The sequence below is a fragment of the Apodemus sylvaticus genome, chromosome 9 (genome assembly GCF_947179515.1).
Source record: "Apodemus sylvaticus chromosome 9, mApoSyl1.1, whole genome shotgun sequence".
NCBI lineage: Eukaryota > Metazoa > Chordata > Mammalia > Rodentia > Muridae > Apodemus > Apodemus sylvaticus.
The window spans coordinates 25,303,030-25,326,420 of NC_067480.1; the positions used below are offsets into that span (position 1 = coordinate 25,303,030).

Genomic DNA, 23,391 nt, shown 5'->3' on the forward strand with positions numbered 1-23,391 from the left:
TCCAGATGCCTCTGGCTCTACTCACCCTCATATCTACAATAAAAACCCTTCTCCTCCTCCATAATTGGATTTTTCACTCCAAATCCATCCTCCGGATACATAGCTTCATTCACTGTGCCCCTTTCTTTCTCTTTCTTTCTTTCTTTTCCTTCCTTCCTTCTTTCTTTTCTTTTCTTTTCTTTTTTCAAAAGGAACTCTGGCAAAGTTTTATTAAAGGAAAACTATCTTCTTTACTTCTCACCAGTCTGTTCCGGCATGCTTCTAATAATATCAGAATCACCTGTGTCAATGATAACCAGTGTGCATACTCTGTAGTATTTTCCACACACTGTACCCAATTCAATATTATTGCCACTGTAGTGATGGACACCAGTTTTAGCCAACATGGCATAGTGCTCTATTTCAGATTTCCTCAAAGCTGGGTAGTTGTTGGCAAGGATAACCAACTTTGCTTTGCCTTGTCTGATCATCTTTAGAGTCTGTTTGTACCCCAGCACATACTTTCCACTTTTCATAACAAGCTGAAGCCTAGAGTTGGGTTGGAGCCAAAAAACTCCAGAGACTTTTTAGTCTTCTTTGCAGCCACCATCTTCCTGCCTTAGGTGTGGGACAACCCCTAACCAAGACCAGCCGCCAAGATGGCCGGGAAGTGAGAAAGCACTGTGTCCCTTTCTAAAAGCCCCTTGTTTTCTTTTTCATAATGGGCAGGACCTCTGCCTGGCATCTTCCCCAAGTCACTAGGCAAAAGTTAAGTGTTATCTAGTGACCCTGGCAATTTAAAGTTTGGTGTCCCAAAGAGGACCTGTACCATACCCAAAGGCTGGAGGGTTGGTGGTCCAGCAGGCAGCCTAAAAGGTAATTCTGGAAAAGGAAGCTGGAAATGGCAAAGACTTGAAGGGCATCCTTGAATGGTGTAGGGAAATGGTGGATGCTGTAGGGATGTTAGGGAGGAGTGCCAAATGGGGCGGCATCGGCCAGAAGGAAGAGTAAGTCATAGGCTGCAGCAGGGACCTGCTGTAAGCTCAGTCCCTGCTGGTGGAGGGAGGATGTTGCTGGGGATTTTGTCTGAAAGTACAAGTGCCTCATCCCTGGGGCTGTGGAGAAGGGAGACCCACCCTCCAACAGCATACCTGTTAAGGGAACTCCTTGGAGTGTGGAGACTGCCATGCTAGAGGGGTCTCAGGGCCAAGCTGGCAGGTCGCCAAGGCTGCGGTGAAATGACCTGCAGGCACGGAGAACACATAGAGACCCTAATCCGTGCACTGGTGTGGGCGGGCTGCACCGGCCACAAAGGTGAGATCTGGGAATTGTCTCCTGTTACCTAGGGATGGAGAGTCTCCCTCTGTGCTTCTGCATGACTTCCTGGACTCAACTGACCTCGGTGGAAATGACAACGACCTCTTGCTGCCCCATCTCTTGAGGTGACCGTGTCTCTGCTCCAATTTAGTAGCTAGATTTTAAAGTTTAAAATGGCAAAATTACACTTCCGAGCTCCCTCGGAGTCCTGTATGGTAATTCAGCCTTTGACTATTAATTTCCGCACATATATTTACATATGAATTAGAGAGTTCCGTACTTTCACGGTTTGGGTTGGTGGAAATTCAAAATTGTTACTGGGGGTTTTAGGGTGAAAGTCTGGGCTCCAGTAATTCCAACAATGGAGCTCTTCCACCTGTCCCCAGTATACCAATTTAACTGTCAAGTGACGGTGAAAAGCAGACAAAGGGGATTTATTAAATGGTCACATTAGGAAAAGGAGCAAATAAAGAGGCCCACTGCCATCCGACCCCAACATACAAGTCAACCCTCCAGGTCCTGACGTAGACCCTTACATGAGGGTCATATGGCCAGAGCCTTATCTTATATAAGGGTTGAAATAAACGGCAAGAGACATACATGCACCAAGGTGTGGTCAACCTGTCACTGACTCGCCATTCTCCTGCAAGGTGGTCTGAGAAATGGTCAGGACTGTGTGAACTCCCCTCCACAGTAACGTGCTCTCTCTCCAGGGGATGATACCAGGCCTCAGCTTTCTCCTTCTCTCAGAATAAGGCTCCTGGGGAAAGTCTTATTTATTTATTTAATGTCTGTGAGTACACTGCTGCTTTCTTCAGACACACCGGAAGAAGGCATCGGATCCCATTACAGGTGGTTGTATGCCATCATGTAGTTTGCTCTTAACTGTTGATTCATCTCTCCAGCCCCCTGGGAGAAATTCTAATTTTGAGGGGATAGTTGTTTCAATAGTCTGATAGCCAACGGGAGGATACACCTTTTTTTTTTAATTTAATCTCTCTCTCTCTCTCTCTCTCTCTCTCTCTCTCTGTCTGTCTCCCCTCACTTCTAAAGGGAGCCCTTGGAAGTTACCTTAAATATTATACCCCATAGTGAATTAGCTTAAATCATTTTTGAAGAAACATAAGTTGGACTCAAGTGCTCCCAGGGATGGGATCTGATAGAAAATCAGGGTTTATAATCAGGTTGGTAGGCAGTGAGATGGTTCAGTGGGTAAAGACCCCTGCCCCAAGCTTAAGGATCCTGGCTTGATCCTTGGAATCTGCATGGTGAAAGAACATGCAGGTTGTCTGAAAATGAACCCTTCCCTGCAGGTTGCCCCCAAATAAATATCTCTATCTCCATCTCCATCTCCATCTCTCTCTCTCTCTCTCTCTCTCTCTCTCTCTATATATATATATATATATATATATATATATATATTCAAGACAACTTCATTCTCTTAAAACAAACAAGTCAGAATAGTGTTAGCTAGGATTTGAGCCACTAGGTTCTCCCAGAGGTCAGAGCTCATCTCAGACACAGCAGGGCCTCCCAAAGGCCTTATTTACTGAGGCAATGCAGAGGTGGCTTGATTTCTTTATAAGAAAGGTGGTTGCTCCCTGTGGAGGAAGCACTGTTGAGGCTGGTCACAGTGGGGCCAGCAGACCAGTTTGAATTTAGCCAGTTAGAGGAAAGACAGAATAAGAAATAAGGAGGACGGATGGAGGCTGGGGGCTCAGGATGAGACCAGCCAAACAAGTTTCCAGAGTCTTCAGTGAGCTGGCAAGGCCAGACAGGAACATTTAGACACAGCAAGAGCTGCTGGGAAAGAATTGAGAGGAGTCCCACGCCCGGTCCTTCAGCACTCCCTGGGGGCAAAATGGAGGCCGCAAAGGCGTCTGTGAGGGTAGACAGTTCTCAGTTTCTTATTCCTCCCTTCTTTCTGTGGGCTTCTCATGCTCTGTGGATGGATCAGTAAATGATAAATATTGGCAAACTGGATCTTTTTGTTCTGTTTTTGTCTTTGAGACAAAGTCTCTTGTAGCTCAGGCTGGCTTTGAACTCATAGCCAGAGATGACTTTAAACTTCTAACCCTCTCATCTCTACCTTCCAGTGCTGTGATTACAGGCACGAGCCACCATGCCCAGTTCTGGGGCTTGAACTCAGGGCTTCCAGCAGGAGCGCTCTAGATGAGCATTAAGCTGCCCCTCCAATCCCAACCTCTGCTACCCTGAAGGGTAAATGTCTAGGGGGTATAGTCTCGAAGATGAAACAATGTCTATATTCAAAGTGGTCCTGAGTCACCTGATGCGGCTGGAATGGGGCTTGATAATAATCCCGAGAGACTCAAGCATTCCCCCGTGTTCTACAGCTGTCAGTCATGAAGAACCACGAGAGATTCCCAACAGCACAGCCTTTTGAACTGAGCCTCCCTACATGCTCTCAACAAGCTTTCCCCATACTCCTGTGGTGAAGAAATGAAGGCCAGGTGTCGCCTGTTTACAAGCGAGAAACCCAGGTCTGTGCTCAAGGTCACCGTCCGGCTTTGTTTTCTATTGCAGCAATAAAACACCATGACCCAAAGCACCTTGGCTTATTTCATCTTGTGGTGTAACCCGTCCCGCGGGTCAGTTATTCCAGGGTTCCGAAGGGGTGCTACCTGCGGGTCAAAAGGGGTGGGGAGAGAGACGGAGGCCAAGCACGAAGAAGGACAGAGTCACTCTGAGTTGTGTCAAAGCCTCGTTTAATGTTCTGGGGTATGAAGGAGTATATCAGGATGATTCGGTGCAGGAGTCAGTGAACACGGACATGGTATAGAATAGAGTTTATTCAGAATAAGGGATGGGAGTTAGTGGGAGAGAGAGAGAGAGAGAGAGAGAGAGAGAGAGAGAGAGAGAGAGTGGAGGCCGGCCATGACCACGTGGAGGGGGGGGGGGAAGAGCCCCAGGGGCAGAGAGGTGAGAGTCTGTGGGAGAGCGGTGAGCAAAGAGGGAGAGGAGGAGCAAGTAGCCCTTCTTATAGTGGGCCAGATCTCTGGGGCGGGGCATACCTGGCTATTGCCAGGTAGGTGTGGGGTGGAGCTTACACAAAACCCCAACAGTCCCCAATGTTTGGTTTATTAATAAAAGAAAAAGAAAAAAGAAAAGAAGTGACGGCGCATACGGCGAAGCAGGAATAGGGTCGTTGTTGTGATCTGGCTGCTTCATGCTGACATTGGGGCGGCGTGTCTCTGAAGAACCTAGAGAAAGGGGTATGGGGGGTGATTGTCCAGTCTCAGGAGGACTGGCTGCTTCTTTGCTGTCCAGGATTTGTAGAGCCATTTGAAGATAGGTCAGGAGAACAGGTCCAGTAGAAGCTGTCTGCGTCTGGAGAAGCTGAGAGGAGATTGGAACATCTGAAGGTTGCTTCTCTGGAGCTGTCCTGGATATGGCAAGGGCCTGGACTTGACAAGATGTTGTAACACATTAGTATAGTTAGGGAATAAGACTAAGTACATTTGGGAGAAAGGAAAATTTTCTTAAGGTGTACAATTGAAATCCAGAGGAATCCCACCCTTTGGAAAGGTAGTAAAGTGGGAACTTGGGCAAATGTACTTATCTGGATGGAGCCTACTTGGTCCATGAGCAGTAGATTTGGGTAGGTTTCCTGTAGCTAACAAGTTTATTAAAGAGATAACAATATGAGTTAACCACATGAACAGTCTTTAAGATGAGCCTTTGTGGATCAGAAGGAATAGAATTGAAGGTTGGGAAAGTGACAGAGCAAGAAGAGGAAATATGAAGCATTTAATGGAAACAGAGTTTAGGTAAGGAGATAACTGTCTAGCTGTCAATGTAGTCAGAAGTCTGAGGAATAAATAACTTAGCAGTTATATTATTAAAGAATGACAGATTCTAGTGGCCAGCAGTTCTTTGTGGTCTCTGGTCTCCATGGCGGCTTTGGCTGTCAGTGTGGCTTTCAAACACAGAAGATGCACGGTTTTTCTCTGTGGAATGGATACCCATGACATGAGAAATGGCTTACCTTTGTTTAGCTAAGTCATTTGACTCAAGGTATCCGGTTTTGTCCACTGCACTTTCAGGAAGCATCCTGTGGCCGTGTCCATCTTTCTTCTGAGACATCCTGTGGCGGTGTCCATCTTTCTTCTGAGACCTCTTGGGAGAAGCTGTCAGGCCTTTGGGAATTCTGTCTGTCTTAAATCTAATAACGAACTTCTGACAAGATTGAGCGCAAGATAGGAGAGCAATAGTTAAAGAGAGACTAGGAATGGAAATCTTAAGTAGCTTTGGCAGGTTGTATAGGTAGAGGAAAGTATATTGTCTTGGTTGGTAAAGATGCTAGGATCACAGAAAGAAAGCTGGCAGCAATGGATAAAATTGTGATGTCTAGGCAGATTTAGGCTTGTTAACATCAACTTGAGCACACAGCCTATAGGAGCAAATGAGCTAAGGGTGTGGGAACACAGATGGGGAGCAGGCAGGGCAAAGAGAAGGCTTAGACTGGAGATAGATAAAAGCTTAAATGTATAGGATTCGGTCCCATTTACCGGATTGCTTATAGTATGTATTAAGATCCCTTAAAACAATTGGATCAGGGTGCCATTAGGTGGCCATTTTGAATTATTATCTAGTTTATATTGAGTCCAGACCTTATTGTAGAGGTTTATTAGTTCAGAGACTTGAGATTTTCCAGGAGGCAACTAAGATGGCTTCCTGGGGGTATCGGCGAAGACGCTATTACCCATCAGGTGTGGGGGGGGGCATAGTTATACCACTACCGGCGTCCCGGATAGTGTGTAACAAAGAAACGGCAGCTAAGCCAGAGAGTCCGGACCGTCGTGCAAACTCCTGGGAGCTGAGGCAAAAAGCCGGAAGAAGGTAATCCACCTGGGGCCCAGGATTTTCAGAATGGCTGGAAGCCAATGAGGGAGAGTCAGGATTATTTCTGGAACGGAAAACACCTGGGGTTATGAGCGTCGTAAAACGAGTGTTAGCCAAGCGGCACCTAGGTCCAGCAAGGACTGGCCACATCCCTTCTGAACTTAAGAAACCGTCCAGCCAACCGAAAGACCTTACCTTCTTAGGCCGATGGTGTTTGGTAAGGAAGTGCAATCCGATATCCGGGAACGTGGAAGTCAGTGTGGACAGCTTGGCTGTGGGACCCGGTCCCCCAACCTTGCTTCACCTGCCTGTGCGTGGCTGCAAGACCAGTCATGGACTGCTGTGGGAGACCACGCAGTGTAGAAGAGGGAAGGCAGGGTGATAGGGAGAAGCTGTAGAACTGTAAAAGAATCGGGTACTAGAATTGATGGGAACGTGGGCTGTGGCTAGGCTTTTGCAGGTAAAGGCCCTAGAAATCTGCACTGTAGCCAGCAGAGTGGGACAGTATGGTGGTGGGGGGTGGGGCGCAGCCACTGGAAAGGGTGTAGGCTTGCTGCAGCGAGGAGGCAGCATCGCCCGGCAGGGATGGAGTGTAGCCGATTCTGAGAGCCTGGAGACCGCGCCATGTGTAACAGTTGCGTTACCAGAACCTGGTTTGGCTCTGATGGTAGACTGTCAGCGAGAAAACTGTAGCAGGGAAAGTTAGTACGGCTTGCTGCGGCGGTCTCTGAGAGCCGAGGAGGCATCAGTGATCGCGCATGCGCGGGGCGGAACTTCCTGTCAGCAGCGGAAGTAGGAAGTTAGCACAGTGGCTGGAAATAGTTTGTTTCGTATCCTAGCAACAACGCAGGAGGGGCGGAACTGTTGTAGAAGCTGCGGCGGTGGCTTCCGTGGCTTCCGCAGCAGTTCTGGAGCGGGAGGGGGTCTGGCATGGCCCGCGGGCTGCGGGGCTCGCGGCGGGAGTGGTGGTGTGCGGCCGGCGGGGGGACCGCCTCCGGCCGGCGAACAGCCGCCGGGCGCACTTCCACCATGGCGGTGCGCTGCGACCGGCTCTGGGACGGCTGGGAAGGCGCGGCGGGGAAGGTGGTGGCGCGGCGGCGGCAGCGGCCCCGGGAGCAACCGCTACCGTGGCCAGCTCGCCATGAGTCCCGCAGGCCGCCAAGCCAGCGCGCGGGAAAACAAGGAACCAGTAATAAGACGCAGGAGTGAATTAATTAGCAGAGCGCGGTGGCACTCGCTGCGTGGGCATTGTGGCCCCACGCCGCTGAGTTCCAGCGGGAAAGAGAGAGGGAACAGAACACCGCGATCCTGTAGGGAAACGCGGGAAGTGTAGAGACTTACCCATTGATGGAAGAGTCTTAATATCCCAGGTGTTTCTTGTATCCGAGTCAACGCACCAATGAAGGAGTAAAAGGATGATGATGAAGTAGGGGGAATATATAAGGGGTTAGGTGAGAATATAGGTGAGTTAGGTGAGTGTGGCTAGGCGGCGTGGGGGAAGGTGTCCGGGCGGGCCCTTGCCCGGGCACCTCTGCCCCTAAGGGACCACACACACACAGACATGGTATAGAATAGAGTTTATTCAGAATAAGGGATGGGAGTTAGTGGGAGAGAGAGAGAGAGAGAGAGAGAGAGAGAGAGAGAGAGAGAGAGTGTGTGTGTGGAGGCCGGCCATGACCACGTGGAGGGGGGGGGGGAAGAGCCCCAGGGGCAGAGAGGTGAGAGTCTGTGGGAGAGCGGTGAGCAAAGAGGGAGAGGAGGAGCAAGTAGCCCTTCTTATAGTGGGCCAGATCTCTGGGGCGGGGCATACCTGGCTATTGCCAGGTAGGTGTGGGGTGGAGCTTACACAAAACCCCAACAGGGTACACAGGTTATAAGGCCTTCAGGAGGGGCGTACCCCAAGGTAGGGGCAAAGGAAGAAAGGGCAATCCTAGCAGTTTCAGCAGGAAGAGATAAGGGTCCTCCGGTGGAGACTACAGGTGTTTGCACAGGCCGGAGCCTGCCGCAGTTATCTCAGGACTTCCTTCCACCGCAATTACCGGAGTCAGCAGGTGATGATGCAGGCAGGACCATTCTGCAGTTATCTCGAGACAATGGCTAAACCAATGTCCACGGAAGAGGCTCTAGTTAATTGTTCTTATATTTTAGCAGCCACCACCTTAGGGCCATGAGTAAGCAATAGTCCGAATAGCTCAGGATGGCTTCCCACATCTCCTCCTTTTTCCTTTCTTAAGTTGAGGGATGGCTATGGAAAGAGGGTCGGTGGAGAGCCTATTTTAGGCTATGTGGTTTTGCCCCCACTTCCAGCACCGCAGTAACTAGGCCTTTTTAGATCCTAGTAGGGCAGGGCCTCTGCCTTAGGCTATGTAAGTTGCATCCACTCCTGGCATCACATCCCACTCCAATGGCTTAATCTGGCCCTTGGTGGGTGTGACGGGCATCCAGGTAGCAGACTCACAATAATCCCGTCATGGAGTCACCCTGCAGCCAAGAGGCAGTGTGCATCTGGCTCGTGGCACCACAATATTTCCCGTCATTGGCTACTCCACAGCTTATGGCCCTCAGCCACTATTAGGAGCCGGAGGTCACCCTCCCTGGCATTGACGTTTCTGCCGCTTATGGAACCAAGAAAGCTCTGTGCCTGCAGCAAGAGTAGAGAACTGAAGGCCGATGGTTGCTACCTCCACGCCTGTCAAGGCAGAATCAATCTGTGATTTAACAAAACTGGTTAATCTGTTAAAGGCCCAGGGGCCAAATGACAAAAGAAACAAAAGACCCAGGAGGGGCCCCAAAAGGCTGGAGAGCAAGGTGGAAAGCCAGGGTGAAATCTCAGCATCAGCATATTCTGGCAGTTAGCATGTTCCTTCAGCATCCTGTAGAAAGAAAATACAAACATACCTCTTCTCTACACTTAGAGTTCCCTGGCATTAAAATTTAAAATTTTTTATGGTATATAGAGATGTTATTCTCCCCTTTTTTATTATAAAAATATTGTAAAGTTCTATGGACTTGTTCTATAATATCTTATCTTTGCGAATTATGAGGAATCTCAGTAATATGACTAATATTAAATTGTTAATAAGACATCTCAAATGACTGATTATAATAATCAGTTATAATATTTGTCTTAATCTGATTTGGAACATTTAGTATTAAAAAATAACATATGTAATGACTAATTTTATATTTTGTTTCTTATGGTAAAACAGTTATAATTAGAAAGCTTGAAAAGCTGTCAATAGTCGTATGTATATTTTTGATTAATTTTTTAAATTGTATTTGTACAAACAATTGTAAAAGTTAAGAATTAGTATCATTAAAAGGAAACAACTTTAAGCAATTGCAAGCCATGAGCTATATATGTATATTATTAATATAAAAATCAAAAGTTTGATTTTTAACATTTTAAAAGAACAGCTACAGCACCCAATTCAATTATCTGTGCTGAAGCAAGGGGACACTCAAAAGAATAAACATGTGATCTAATTATATGAGCTTTACTCCCATAGTAGATGCATTTTTATAGGATGCATGTATAAATCTATAACAATATAAAAACATGTATAGAGGCAAATTTTTAACAATTTATCTTTTAGATAACAATTATTAATTTTGTCAAAAAGGCTTGTCATGTAATAGATTAACAATTAATAATAATCAATTTGATTGTTGTTTAAAATAAGGAACAAACATTTTATAATGCTCTTAAAACATTCTTTTTAAAAATATTTTTATGATTTTATTTTGTAACATTTTATTATTATATCAAATCTTTATTGGAGGATGTCAAAACCTTATTTGGAGAGATTTTATATTAATGTTCTCTTTGTTAAGGAATGGAAGTAAGCATATATCATAAACTGTTGCCAAATACTTATGGTAGCTTTCTCCAAGTTATGTCTCTCAATATTTACTTTGTATCTATCTTGAGAATAACAGAGGCTTAAATGACAAACTTAAAGCAGTGTCTTAGGCAAAATATTTGTCTTAACACCTTTTGAAAATCATTTTCTCAAAAACTTTAAAAGCCCATGTTAAGAGCAAGTCATTTCTTGAGGAATAACTTTCTAATGAGATTATTTTATTGCTTTTTTAAAGTTAGCTTATGCTCCTTTAAAGTTAGAAGTGAATGCTTTTATAATTATCAGAATGCATAGCAAAAAACTACGCTCTATACCTATAATAATTTTGTATGAAGTAGACAGGCCAAATTTTAATGCCTTTATATTTTTTATATAGCCTTATTATCTTTTACAGATCTAAGTGTGAACTTTATTTTGAACCATATCTGTATGAATCTGTTAAAATGTTCTTTTGGCCAGAAACTCTCTAAGTGAGGCCTGCAAGACAAAACTGCATCTCTCAAGCCTCTGCAGCTTTGAGCAGCTTTGAGGAAGCTCTGAGCTTTGTATTAACTCAAATGTAAAACTCCTGATTTGAGTTTGTTATCTCTAAGGCCAGACCTACACCTACCGGTCCTGTAAAGAGTAACCAGACCCCATTGTATGAAGGTCAAATAACAAAAGGAACCTGTAATATCAAAGCATATCTACAATTTGTTGAAAGCAAAACCCAGTTTTAAATAATCTTTTCTCCTTAAAATTAATGGCAAATATATTTTTATATTGTAAAGTTTGTCCATCATCTTGTGTTTGAATGTATGACTTTGTAACTTATTGAAGAGACATTATTTTAAATCGTATTTCTTATAAGTCCAATCTCCAGGCCAAGATTTACACAAATCACCATGCTAATTTAGAAACATCTTAAAGGCCTGTATTTCCTGGGTTGCGTCTTGCCACATGTAGCTAGTTAAGATGGCTCCAACACTGAATCACTGGTTTTAAACTAACCTTTTTTTTTTTTTTTTTTTTTTTTTAGTAACATTATACCTTTTAAATCATAACCAATTAATTTATAACTCTATAGTCAAGATATGTAAAACATTTATACCTTTAAGACTAATTAGAAATAAAAATGAAGCAATCATACAAATCTCATAAATTTAAACCAAATATATATATATATATTTTCTAGCTGTAACTTCAGAGGAATAAAGCACTTTGAACCCAATCATCATCATGGTAGAAATTTTTCTAGGAGAATTAACCATTTCCACTTGTCCGGCTGCTTGCTCTTTAAGAAGCAGCTTTTTTTTTTTTCCAGCTATCTTTGACTCCTACCTTAGAATGTGAGGCACCTCAAATTAGCCTCCTCTGTGTAAACCACAATTGGCAGGACTGCCAGCAAGATAACGCCTTTTTACCATTTTTTTTTTTTTTACATAAAACATAAAAACAACCAATCATTCAGCCAAACAAAACAACAGACAACATGAATTGACACACATATAGACAAGTTTTGGTGCACCAAAGACATACAATAGACAGCGAGGGAACTTGATGTCCCCAAAAGATCCAGATATCTTAACCTGAACTAAGGAGATCTCCAGTAGGTTTCAGAGAGAAAACAGGACGTCTCCCATTTTCTTCTCCTTTCCAGGAGAGTTTTGAAATAGCTTCTAACCATTATTATTATTTTTTTTTGATACCACGTCCTACACATGGAAAAACTGCTTTTCTGTAACCTGCTTTTTCTCTTGTTTAAGATTTAACAAGGGGGAAGGAGGATGCCTAGTTGAACACACACACCTGTGGAGAGGGGTGGGAGGAGAGCCCAGGAATTTCTCTGCAGTCCAGGTCTTACATGCTGCCCATGAGCAGTTTTTCTCTGGCCGCCTCAGCAGCAGTCTCTGACTTCTACCTGCATGGGTCTCCCCTGTCCATTTTTGCCTAGTCCCTGTCCAGGGAGATAGCCCTGGGAGAGCATTTGTTGAGCAATAACCTCATTGGGACCACACATAAGGACTTTCATTTGAGACTGAATGTCTCTTCCCCAGAGGTTAACAGGCAGACCAGGAACCACGAAGGGCTGAGTAGAGCCAGTATTTCCCTCTGTCCTCCCAAGTCAGCAACTGTGAGCTCTTGGAGATTGTCCAATCCCCTGCAGAAGGGTCAGAGAGGCTTGCAAAAGCCAAGAAGGGGCCAAGCACATTGCGAGATCACAGTAGAATCGGCACCTGAGTCTAAGATGCCCTCAAAGCTTTTACCATTTATTTTAAGGCTGAGTATAGGACGATCTCTGGTGATTGCCTGGACCCAGTAAAGGTCCGAGGAACCTGGCTGAGAGGAGCCGCGCTGCATGCCTATCGACGGGTATAGGGTGGCGGGCCACGTGGAGGGGCTTGTTTTGGCTCTGGCTTTTTCTAGGCATTTGACTTTGAAATAAATCTTGAAGTTAGAGTGACCATTTGTCCCGTAGCTCCTTTAAGAGGACTGCTTGCTCTCTGCAGCTTTTCTCCTCCAAGTTGGCTTTCTCCCCAGGGGTTCTCTAAACTTAATGGCATGTCAGCAAGGGATGGGTCCCTCAGGAGCGGAGGATAAAGAGAAGTTACAGGAGCGGATGGCGGGGGGACTCAGACCTGTCTATAACGACCAAGGAAGGTTTTGGAGAGTTCTTTTTAGGGGAAAGCAAGGTCACAGAAGCTGCCCGAGACAAAGGGCGGAGGCAATATTCAGCAGGGTCCTCGTTTGCACTCTGAATGAGCCTCCAGTAACTAAAGAATGTATCAAACATTGGTTCACCTGTACCTGTTTTTAAAATCTTATTAATTTCTTTACCAACCTTATCTCAAGTTAACGGGTGAATGTCAGGTCCACTTAAAATTAACCAAGGACATTTCTCATGACAAAACAAAAGAACTTAATTAAATCTTTTTTCTTAACTCTTACTCCTCTCTCCCTGAATGATTGTTTGATTTCTTCTATGAATCAAGCCTCTTTAGCCTCTTTTTTTTTCTTTTCCCCAATGACAATCGGACGACAATGTTTGGCCACTCACCTGCCCCTCCAGCGACGCACGAGCGATGCGGTCTGTGGGGTCCTTCATTCCTTTTCCCGGGATTTCTCCTCCGTCGTCCGGTAGTTGACCGTACTTCGGGTCCCTGGTTCGGGCGCCACTGCAACCCGTCCCGCGGGTCAGTTATTCCAGGGTTCCGAAGGGGTGCTACCTGCGGGTCAAAAGGGGTGGGGAGAGAGACGGAGGCCAAGCACGAAGAAGGACAGAGTCACTCTGAGTTGTGTCAAAGCCTCGTTTAATGTTCTGGGGTACACAGGTTATAAGGCCTTCAGGAGGGGCGTACCCCAAGGTAGGGGCAAAGGAAGAAAGGGCAGGAAGAGATAAGGGTCCTCCGGTGGAGACTACAGGTGTTTGCACAGGCCGGAGCCTGCCGCAGTTATCTCAGGACTTCCTTCCACCGCAATTACCGGAGTCAGCAGGTGATGATGCAGGCAGGACCATTCTGCAGTTATCTCGAGACAATGGCTAAACCAATGTCCACGGAAGAGGCTCTAGTTAATTGTTCTTATATTTTAGCAGCCACCACCTTAGGGCCATGAGTAAGCAATAGTCCGAATAGCTCAGGATGGCTTCCCACATTGTGGTTTACAGTCCATTGTGAAGGGAAGCCAGGGCAGGAACTCAAGGCAGGAACTAGTCATTCCATGGGAGGAGAAGGACAACTGGCCCAAATCACCATGACCAAGTTAATTAATCAATCAGTTAACAATTAATTAGTAATTAATTAGCAAGTGATTGATTAGAGCAAGCTTTTGTATTTGTGGACATTGACTGCTCCCCTAAGGTAGCATTCGAGAGAGGTCAGCACTGGATTCGAAGAAGACAAGGCTTTTATAGCTCAGAGGTAGGGAGTTTTCAAATGGGGCATTTGGCAGGCAAACTAGGCAGAGTCACAGGAGCAGAACATGATAACAAGTTAATCCTAAGGACCTCCTGAAACCAAGACATGGTTGCAAAGGTGGGCATAGGTGCAATAAAGCAGTCATAACAACAGGTAGTCGTTAACTCAGTAGTCAGCGATGGCTGGAGAGATGGCTCAGAGATTAAGAGCACTGACTGCTCTTCCAGAGGTCCTGAGTTCAAATCCCAGCAACCACATGATGGCTCACAACCATCCGTAATGGAATCTGACTCCCTCTCCTGGTGTGTCTGAAAACAGCTACAATGTACTCATATATATAAAATAATTAAATCTTTGATGGGCGGTGGTGGAGCACACCTTTAATCCCACCCAGCACTTGGGAGGCAGAGGCAGGTGGATTTCTGAGTTTGAGGCCAGCCTGGTCTTCAGAGTCAGTTCCAGGACAGCCAGGGCTACACAGAGAAACCTTGTATCGAAAAAACAAAACAAAACAAAACAAAAAAACAAAAAACAAACAAACAAACAAACAAACAAAAAACCACAGTAGTAGTCAGCGGCGGTCTTATGACCTTTTGAAACAAAGGTAGGGTTGAAGATGGTTATTAACTTTTTAAAAACAAAGACATGGTTGCCATTCCTGGGACAGACAGTATAAAACCATTTGTAGTTAAGGTCCTTAAGAAACAGAGGTTTAAGCATAACCAGGAATGAACCTAATTCCTTTTTACTATAAGATGACTTTTAAGCCCAAGATGGAGGAAGGCTGGTTCTTCAGAAGCCAGAGACAGGGAGTGATGCAGAAGCCCTGGAGGAATGCTGCTTATTGGCTTGCTCCCTATGGCTTGTTGAACTTGCTTGTTATACAACTTGAAAACGGGTGGGGATGTTCCTACCCACGGGTAGATGGGAATGACAATGGCCCCATATCCATGTCTTGGTGAAAGAATAGAAAATACAGCCTAACTCCAGCCTTCTAAGGAGCCCCAAATACTTCACATTCCAGAGCCCCCGCTCTTTGTGCTCTTTGTTAGAAACTAGGTCCAGAGCCCGCCCTTTAAGAGCTAGGCAGAAAGCTGGGCAGTAGTGGCGCAGGCCTGTAATCCCAGCACTTGGGAGGCAGAGGCAGGCGGATTTCTGAGTTCGAGGCCAGCCTGGTCTACAGAGTGAGTTCCAGGACAGTCAGGCTATATAGAGAAACCCTGTCTCACCAAATCAAAAAAAAAAAAAAAAAGAGCTAGGCAGAAAGGCCTTGAATAGGTGACAGGAAATGAGCTAAACTTATCTTGCTTCTGTAAACTGCTTATGCCTTTACTCCTATTCAGGAGTTCATGCAGCTATAGAAATCCAAGAAAATAGGAAACTAACTGAGCTCGGGCTCCAATAATTTAAACTGATTGGCCTAAAAACTATGGAGCGGTACAAATCAATTGGCTCGCATTTCGCGGGCTCTCCATGCTAAGAAATGATTGGTTTGTGATTCGCGGGCTTTGTTGTAAACTTATAAAAGCTGTCGCAATTCGGCACTCGGAGTCCACAGTCCTCTACTCCTGTGCGGTGTACGGCTGTGGAACCCAGAATTCTGGAATAAAGAAATCCTCATGTTATTGCATCGAGACTGTTTCTCGCGAGTGATTTGGGTGTCGCCTTCCGAGGCATGGGGTGCTGGGGCACCCTCGGTTTTTTGGGGTTTTACATTGGCACTGGGTAGAGGCTCTAGGAGTAAGGACAGGAGAAACTAGAGAGGCTGTTAAGTAGACTCCCTGCCAACCAACCCTATACCCCAGTGTCCTGGACTCTCCGTATTCCTATATATTCAGGACTTTTTCCAGAACTGCCCATGTCTTTTTTTTTTTTTTTTTTGATCTGAAGCTTCATGCCAGTTGCCTTCCATTAATACACCGCCAGCCCGTTTTTCAAGACAAGATTTCTATGTGTACAAGTGGCTGGCCTTGAACTCAGAAAATTAATTACCTCTGCCTCCCCAGTGCTGGACTAAGGATGCTACTTTTCAAAGCAGCTTTCACATTACACGCTTAGACTCCTTAGGTCTTCCCTATGAGACTCTATTTTAAGGCGCTCTAGAGGAAGCATACACCTTGGTTTCTTCAGCTTCCTCTAGACTCCTAACAGCTCTGTCCCAGGCTGAGCTGTCCGTATTCAGAATGTGTTTTCACAGTCTAGTCCATCCTCACAACAGACAGCAGCCTGGGGAGGAGAGTAAAGCAAAAGAATCCATAAACTCTACGCTAAGACACAAAGACACAAAGATACTGGGACCTCGAAGCACTGAGTTCAAATACGGATCGGTTGAAAGGTAGCAGCAGGAATCTCTCCTGAGTGATGGAAACATTCCTTTGGTGGTAAGGTTGAACCCAGGCCTTCCTGCTAAGCCTGTGCTACATCCCAACCCTGGGAAGACTCACCAAATTGTGGTGACAGTTATACCATTCTAGAAATGTATGCAACACCTATGAATTGCGCAGTTATGTATACATAAAATAATTTAAGATACGGAAATTACATACACACTGACTCACTTTTGGTGACTTCTCAACTAAAATGAACAATAAACGACATTAAGTCTAGAGGAAAAAAGGTGATGGGATTTGATGACCAGTTTCGCTCAAGGCTGAGAGTGTTCTGATATTCCTGGTGATAGATCTGAATTGGCTGAAGGTGGGGTTCTAGAAGTCTGCTTCTCTGTTGCCGTGATAGGACACTGATTAAAGATAACTAGGGGAGGAAAGGGTTAAAGGGAAGCTAAGGCAGGGGCTGAAGCAAAGAGCTCTGTGTACTGGCTTACTGAGCGAGGTGGCTTGCTTAGCAACCTTTCTTAGATAGCCCAGGCCTACTAGCCTATAGATAGCACCGCATGCAATGGGCTGAGCCTGTGCTATCAATTAGCAACTAAGAGACACCTGTAATCTAAGAGACAACAAGAGACTGATCCCATAGATAACTCCTCAGGTGAGGTTCCTTCTTCACCGGAGTTTTTGAGTTATGTTAAGTAGACAGCTGAAGTTAACTATGATGGTTGGGGGAGGGGATCCTTCAAAGAGAATAAAAGCAATTGGTCCTTTATTAGGAACCAAGTGCCCACATTTAGCAATGAATTTCTTTCTTTCTTTTTTTTTTGGGGGGGGGGGTTGGGTTTTTGGTTTTTCGAGACAGGGTTTCTCTGTGTAGCCCTGGCTGTCCTGGAACTCACTCTGTAGACCAGGCTGGCACTGAACTCAGAAATCTGTCTGCCTCTGCCTCCCAGAGTGCTGGATTACAGGCGTGCACCACCACTGCCCAGCTAGCAACGAGTTTCTTAACATCACAATCACCCAATAGACTTGAACCTATAGTTTAACTTATGAGTGAGCTCTGACTAAATAAAGGGTGTGTATAGTCCATGACAAGAAGTTAGGTTCACCTTCTTGGTGGCATGAACAAGTTCCTTCTGAATAAGGTCCTGGAGCTCTCACGTTCCCCCAGACTTACTGATTTTATTTGTTATTTTGTTTTTTGGTTTTTTGGATTTGGTCTTTTCAAAACAAGGGTTTCTCTGTATAGCCCTGACTGTCCTGGAACTCACTCTGTAGACCAGGCTGGCCTCGAACTCAGAAATCCGCCTGCCTCTGCTTCCCAAAGTGCTGGGATTACAGGTGTGCGCCAGCACCGCCCGGCTCTGATTTTATTTTAAATGTGAGTGGTTTTGCCTACACACATATCTGTGCACTGTGTATGTGCTGGTGCCCACGGGGGTCAGAAAAGAGTATCAGATCCCTTAGAACTGGAGTTATAGATGGTTCTGAGCTGCCGCAGGGATGCAGGCCCCCAAACCCAGGTCTTCTACAGGACAAGCAAGTGCTCTTAGCCACTACTGAGTCAACTCTTCAGCTCTTGAGAACCAGCTTATACAGAGCCTGTGCTATGTTTAATAAAAAGAAAAGAAGGCAGGCATATGTTTGGTGGAGGCTCTGTATGGTATGAAAGAAGGGGGGTGCCTCTGCGGGCCCATGCTAGGCGCCCCTTACCCCTGTGGTACCAGCTACACAATGGTACGGTATAGAATAGAGTTTAGAGGCCGGCCGTGAGCACGTGGAGAAAGGGGGGCAGGGGAATGGGGAGAGGGGGGAAGAGGGTAAGGGGGCAAGAACAAGAGGAGAGAAGAGCGAGGAGGGGCAAGCAGCCCTTTTTATAATGAGTCAGGCACACCTGACTGTTGCCCGGTAACTGAGGGGCGGAGCCTAGACGAAATGCCAACAGCCTGAACATCTATGTATTTGGAGGCTGATAAGTTTCAGATAAGCTTCTTCATCTGTATTTGGATGCTGAGTAGAGGTCAGAAGTCAACAGCAGTTACTCCCACAGGCCCTGGCCCGGCCCTGCACCTGGAGAAAGGAACTGCCCAGGAGGAGGGTCCTAAAATCCTAAAATCTAGACTCTTGAATGGGATCCCAGCAATGATGTTAGAAACCTACAGGGAAAGCCAGACTAAACGAAAGAGCACAGTGTGGGTCCAGTCCAAGATTTCAGCCTCTCTTAAGTGCACACAGCCTCAGCAGGGTGACCCCATACAAGGGCCTCCTGGGATTCCCATCCAGTTGCTGGCTCTCCGGTAAGCAGTCTTTGGGGCTGGTTAGAGTCCACCAGGGCTTGCAGATGACGTTACCTGTGGGAAGTGCACGGTCTACTGCACCCGATCCATCAAGTGTAAGTTCCATGGTTTGGAGGTGAATGTGGGAATCTGAACTCAGGGAGGCGAGGAAAGCTAAGACAGAGGCAGACCCCAGAGACAGGGTGCTGGTTAGCCTCGAGCACTGCTGCCTGGAAAGCTGTCACGAGAGGAGCATCCTCTTTATCTAGAGTTCGTCGCTCGGTCTGTAGGCCGCTGTGAAGGGAGGGTGTGGACACTTGCACCTGCAGACTCCGGGCAGACACGAGCAGACAGAGCCAGGCACGGGCGGGCGCAGGTCTTATTCCCAACCTACTCTAGTCTTAACCCAGTGGGTACAAGCAGTTTTTCCTTCAGAAGGCAAAGTCCAACACTTTCCCTGTTTTGCCTTTGGGGGCTCCTGTTTCCGAGCGGCTATTCAAACGTAAATCTTGAGCTCGGCCGAGGCCGCAACCAGTGTTTTTCTGGGATGTTAATTGGTATTAGGACTGCATTTAAAGAGGAGGCAGGCTTGGAGTCCTGTGGTCAGGCTTTTTTGAAGTTCTCTATTAGCATATCAACAGAGTTAGAGGCCTTTGTTTATAGTCGGGTTCAGGGGCCTTTGCAAATCCCCAGTGGAATGCAGATAGGGCTTTTCCAGCTTGACCCTAGACTCCTGTTGGCCCTGGAAGAATCTTCAGGAACCAGCATTCCTCCAGGGACTTTGGGGGGAAATTCTGCAGTCTCGGAAGTGGTGTGTATCCCGAGGAACCGGCCAGGGAATGGGCCAATTAGCAAATATGCAAAATGAAGTCATGGTCCAGTGGCGATCAATCAAAAAATATTACCTAATTATACTCTAAGGTCTGTGAGACCGGAAGTCCACCGCTCACTCTCCCGGCTCTGTCATTCACCGCAGCCCCGCCTCCCCTGCGCAGAAGCTCCAGGAACCTGTGAGTCAGCCTCCCACTGAGAAAGTCCAGAGCTGACCACTCAAGGAAGACGTTCAGATTTAGACTCTGGGGGAAGGAGCAAATGCCAGGGGCTTTGTGTCATTTGAATAGAGCTTCAAAAGCTCCCCAGGAGCTTTGTCCCCCCACTAATCCTCCTCAGCAGAGTGGACGGCCTCAATGAACCCTGGTTCAAAAGGAATCTTGAAACTTTTTTGTATTGAGGGGTGGGTGGAAGGCTTTAACTCAGTACACTTGTCACTGGGGCCGAAAGAAGCGATGACAGCTTTCCTGGGTCCCGGGTGGAGTGGCGTACACTTAGTTTTAGCAGTATTTGCTTTGGAAACTGAAGTCATCAAATCACTAGCAAGATAGAAGCACACGGAACTTTGAATCTGCTGATCTTGGGGCATTACACGGAGGGTCAGAGCTCTGCATAGACAAAGGGAAGTCAAGCGGCTGGTGCTTATTTATCTATCTATCTATCTATCTATTTATTTATTTATTTTATTTTTCAAATTGGTATATAAACTATTAACTAACAGCAAAGGCCCAGAGATTCATTTTTTCATGGATACACCCACAGTCCGGTGCGGCCAGTGGTCTTGGTGTGCTGACCGCGGACACGAAAGCCTCAAAAGTGGCGCAGCCCCCTGTGGGCTTGAATTTTCTTCAGCCGCTCTAGATCTTCACAGGCAGCTTGTTGTGTAGACCATTGGCCGGAACCTGGCTGTACTTCCAATCCTTCCCATCCTTCCGTCTGTTCAAGAACCAGTCTGGGACCTTGTACTGTCGTGGGTTCTGCATGATGGTGATCACACGATCCACCTCATCCTCCGTGTGAGTTCTCCAGCCCTCTTGGTGAGGTCAAGGTCTGTTTTCCTCAACACCGCGGTGAGCATATCTCCGCCCCACACCCTAAATGGCAGTGATGGCGAAGGCTATTTTCCGTCGCCCATCGATGTTGGTGTTGAGTACTCGCAAAATGTGCTGGAACTAACTTCTCAGGGATCAGTAGAGAACATGGCAGCGGCACCAGCGGCAGCGCGAAGGCCTCCTGTGGCGGCGCAGCAGTGCTTTTTAATGAAATGGAAAGTACACACATACAAATGCTGGGCACGGTGATACACGCCTTTAATCCTAGTGAGTGGCTGAAGGAGGCAGATTTCTGAGTTCAAGGCTAGCCGGGGTCTATGAAGTGAGTTCCAGAAGAGCCAGGAATGCACGGGGCGGGGGGGAGGGGGGGCGGGGGGGCAGGAAGAGAGAGAGACTGAGAGACAGAGTGACAGAGAAACAGAAAGACAGAGACAGAGAGAGAGACACAGAGACACACAGAGAAACAAAGACAAGAAGGAAGGAAGGAAAAAGTAGCTCACACACTGGAGGAAAGAGAAGAGACAAAGCAAACCTTCCTTGTATCCATTTGAAGAAGAAAACAATAAACTAAGGGGCCTGGAGAGATGGTACGGTGGTTAAGATGACACTGGTTCCTCTTCCAGAGGACCTAGGTTCGTTTCCCAGCACCCACTTGGCAGCTCATAACCATCTGTCACTTTGATACATATGTGCACATATATCCACGCAGTCACACACATACACATAAAATTAAAATTAAAGATACATCTTAAAACAAACTGCTAGCTCATTATCAGCTCTTAACCAAAGACTGAAAAGGAACAATGTCATTAGCTTCTGGGGTTTGAAGACTCCTGGCTGCTCGAATGTCCGCCCTCTCCCATGTACAGCTGGAGTAACAATGTACACACGTCTCACTGCGCCATTCCCGTGGAGATAAATGGTTTATGAGAGCCAGAAGTGAGAGAGTTGGGAAAGCGTGTTTAGTTTCAGACCCCCAGACAAGGGACTGGGGTGCATATTTTACATACCAAAGCAGACCTGCATACCTCAGTCCCTATCTGGCACACCCTGCCCTCCAACCCTAAACTTTCCAGCCCAGGCTGCTCTTCCTCTAGAGCCTCCTCCTCTTCCTCTTCCTCCTCCTCTTCCTCTCTCGGTGTCTGTCTCTCTCTCCTCTCCCTGCTTGCTCTGCCTCTCTTCCTCTCTTCCCCCTTCTCCAAGGTGACATCCCTGGCCTCAGGCCTTGGGACCAGTGACCTTGACCCCTCAGAACCAGCTTCCCAATAAACCTGCCTATAATATGATCACATCTGGTTCAAACTGTCTCACTGGTGGCGGAGAGATAACTTATCAGAGGGGTGTGGCACCACCTTCCCTTCTGTTGGCATTCCTCCTAGCTCAATCCAACAGTTACCTGCCAATAGCCAGGTAGGCCTGACTTCCTATAAAGGGGGCTGTTTGGCCCGTCTCTCTCTCTCTCTCTCTCTCTCTCTCTCTCTCTCTGTGTGTGTGTGTGTGTGTGTGTGTGTGTGTGTGTGTGTCTTTCTCCGACTCTATTCCCTTCTCAACTCCCCTTCCCATGCCCTAAGTAAACTCTTTCTATACCCGTTGTATGTCTGGCTCCTCAGGGGAAAGGGTTGCCTCACCATGGGCCCACGAGGCATCCCTTCCACCTCACCATACCATGCTCTATAAAACATAACCTGGCTCTCTTTTTTTATAAAATCCTTGCATCCAACAGAAAAACACATCTAAGCTGTGACTTAGGAAAAAGTGTCGGATGGCCAGGCAAACTACTTTTGTCATTATTGTTACTATTGTTAATACTGAAGACAGGGTCTCATGTAGTCTAGGCTGGCTTTAAGCTCTCTATGTAGCCAAGGAGACTGAACACAGGAATGGGTATCTGCTAGGCAAGCACTGTATCCATTGAGCTACACTCCAGCCCTAGGAAGTATCTTTCATTGCTTTCCAAGTCAGTAGATGGGGACTGGGGTGTTCTAGCTTCAGAAAAAGCTAGACATTCAAACTACCACATGCATTTTCTATTGTAACAAGCCAAGAATTTCTACCATACTGTAATCCTGTCACTAAGATCCTTGCTATTTCTTATGCCAGACAGAAGGTTCTTGGGACATCATCCTTGTGAGATGCTGTCAGGAGATTCAGGCTGTATTCTGAGATCGCCTTCAATGTAACTTTGGTCTTCATGGTGAGCCATCAGCTCTGTGCTGGTCTCAGAGGCACTAAATCACACCATCATCAGTGCCCATGGCTGCTGTAGCTCATAGCCAAGAACCCAGTGATATAAGTGATATAAGAAACAAGGATCCCTTCTTGGGATTCTAGGTCTCAATAATAAAAGAATTTAATAATAGACTCAAATGGAAGCACAAGGAAAGTTTCATTAGAGTTTGAAGATCAAAACAGCAAGCTCAGCAAGCTGTAAACCCCAGCAGGTGCCAGGAGAGGAGAACGGAGAAGGAAAAGACTGAGCCATTTTAGCCAGCATGGAGGTCAGGTTCATGGAGGCAGGCAGCTGTATGGCAGGGAGGGGAGTTGTAGAGAAAGAATGGAGCCCAAAGCACCTGAAAATATATGATTAGAAAAAAGATAGAGAGCTGGAGAGATGGCTCAGTGGTTGAGAGCACTGACTGCTCTGCCGAAGGTCCTGAGTTCAAATCCCAGCAACCACATGGTGGCTCACAACCATCGGTAATGAGATCTGACTCCCTCTTTTGGAGTGTCTGAAGACAGCTACAGTATACTTACATATAATAATAAATAAGGAAAATAAAGTAGAAAATTGGCCATTTAGAAGCCCCATGACTGCTGTTCTGCAAGCTACTTGCTGGGGGCAGGAATTCTGGGAAAGAAAAGGACATTATCTCATCAAAGGGATGATTATTCTGCTTATCTCTTCAACATGGCCTAAGGTGATTCTGCCTGTCTAGGGAGGACCCCTAAGGCAGGTCATTCTTCAGTTTAACGGGACTGTTAGA

The 23,391-nt window shown here is 46.3% G+C and overlaps 2 pseudogenes; both read right to left on the bottom strand.

The window, feature by feature from the left end:
• Positions 1–230: 230 nt before the first annotated feature.
• LOC127692774 (60S ribosomal protein L30-like) lies at positions 231–589 on the bottom strand (annotated as a pseudogene).
• A 19,502-nt stretch (positions 590–20,091) lies between these two features.
• LOC127692813 (40S ribosomal protein S18-like) overlaps positions 20,092–23,391 on the bottom strand; it is a 48,783-nt pseudogene continuing 45,483 nt past the window's right edge.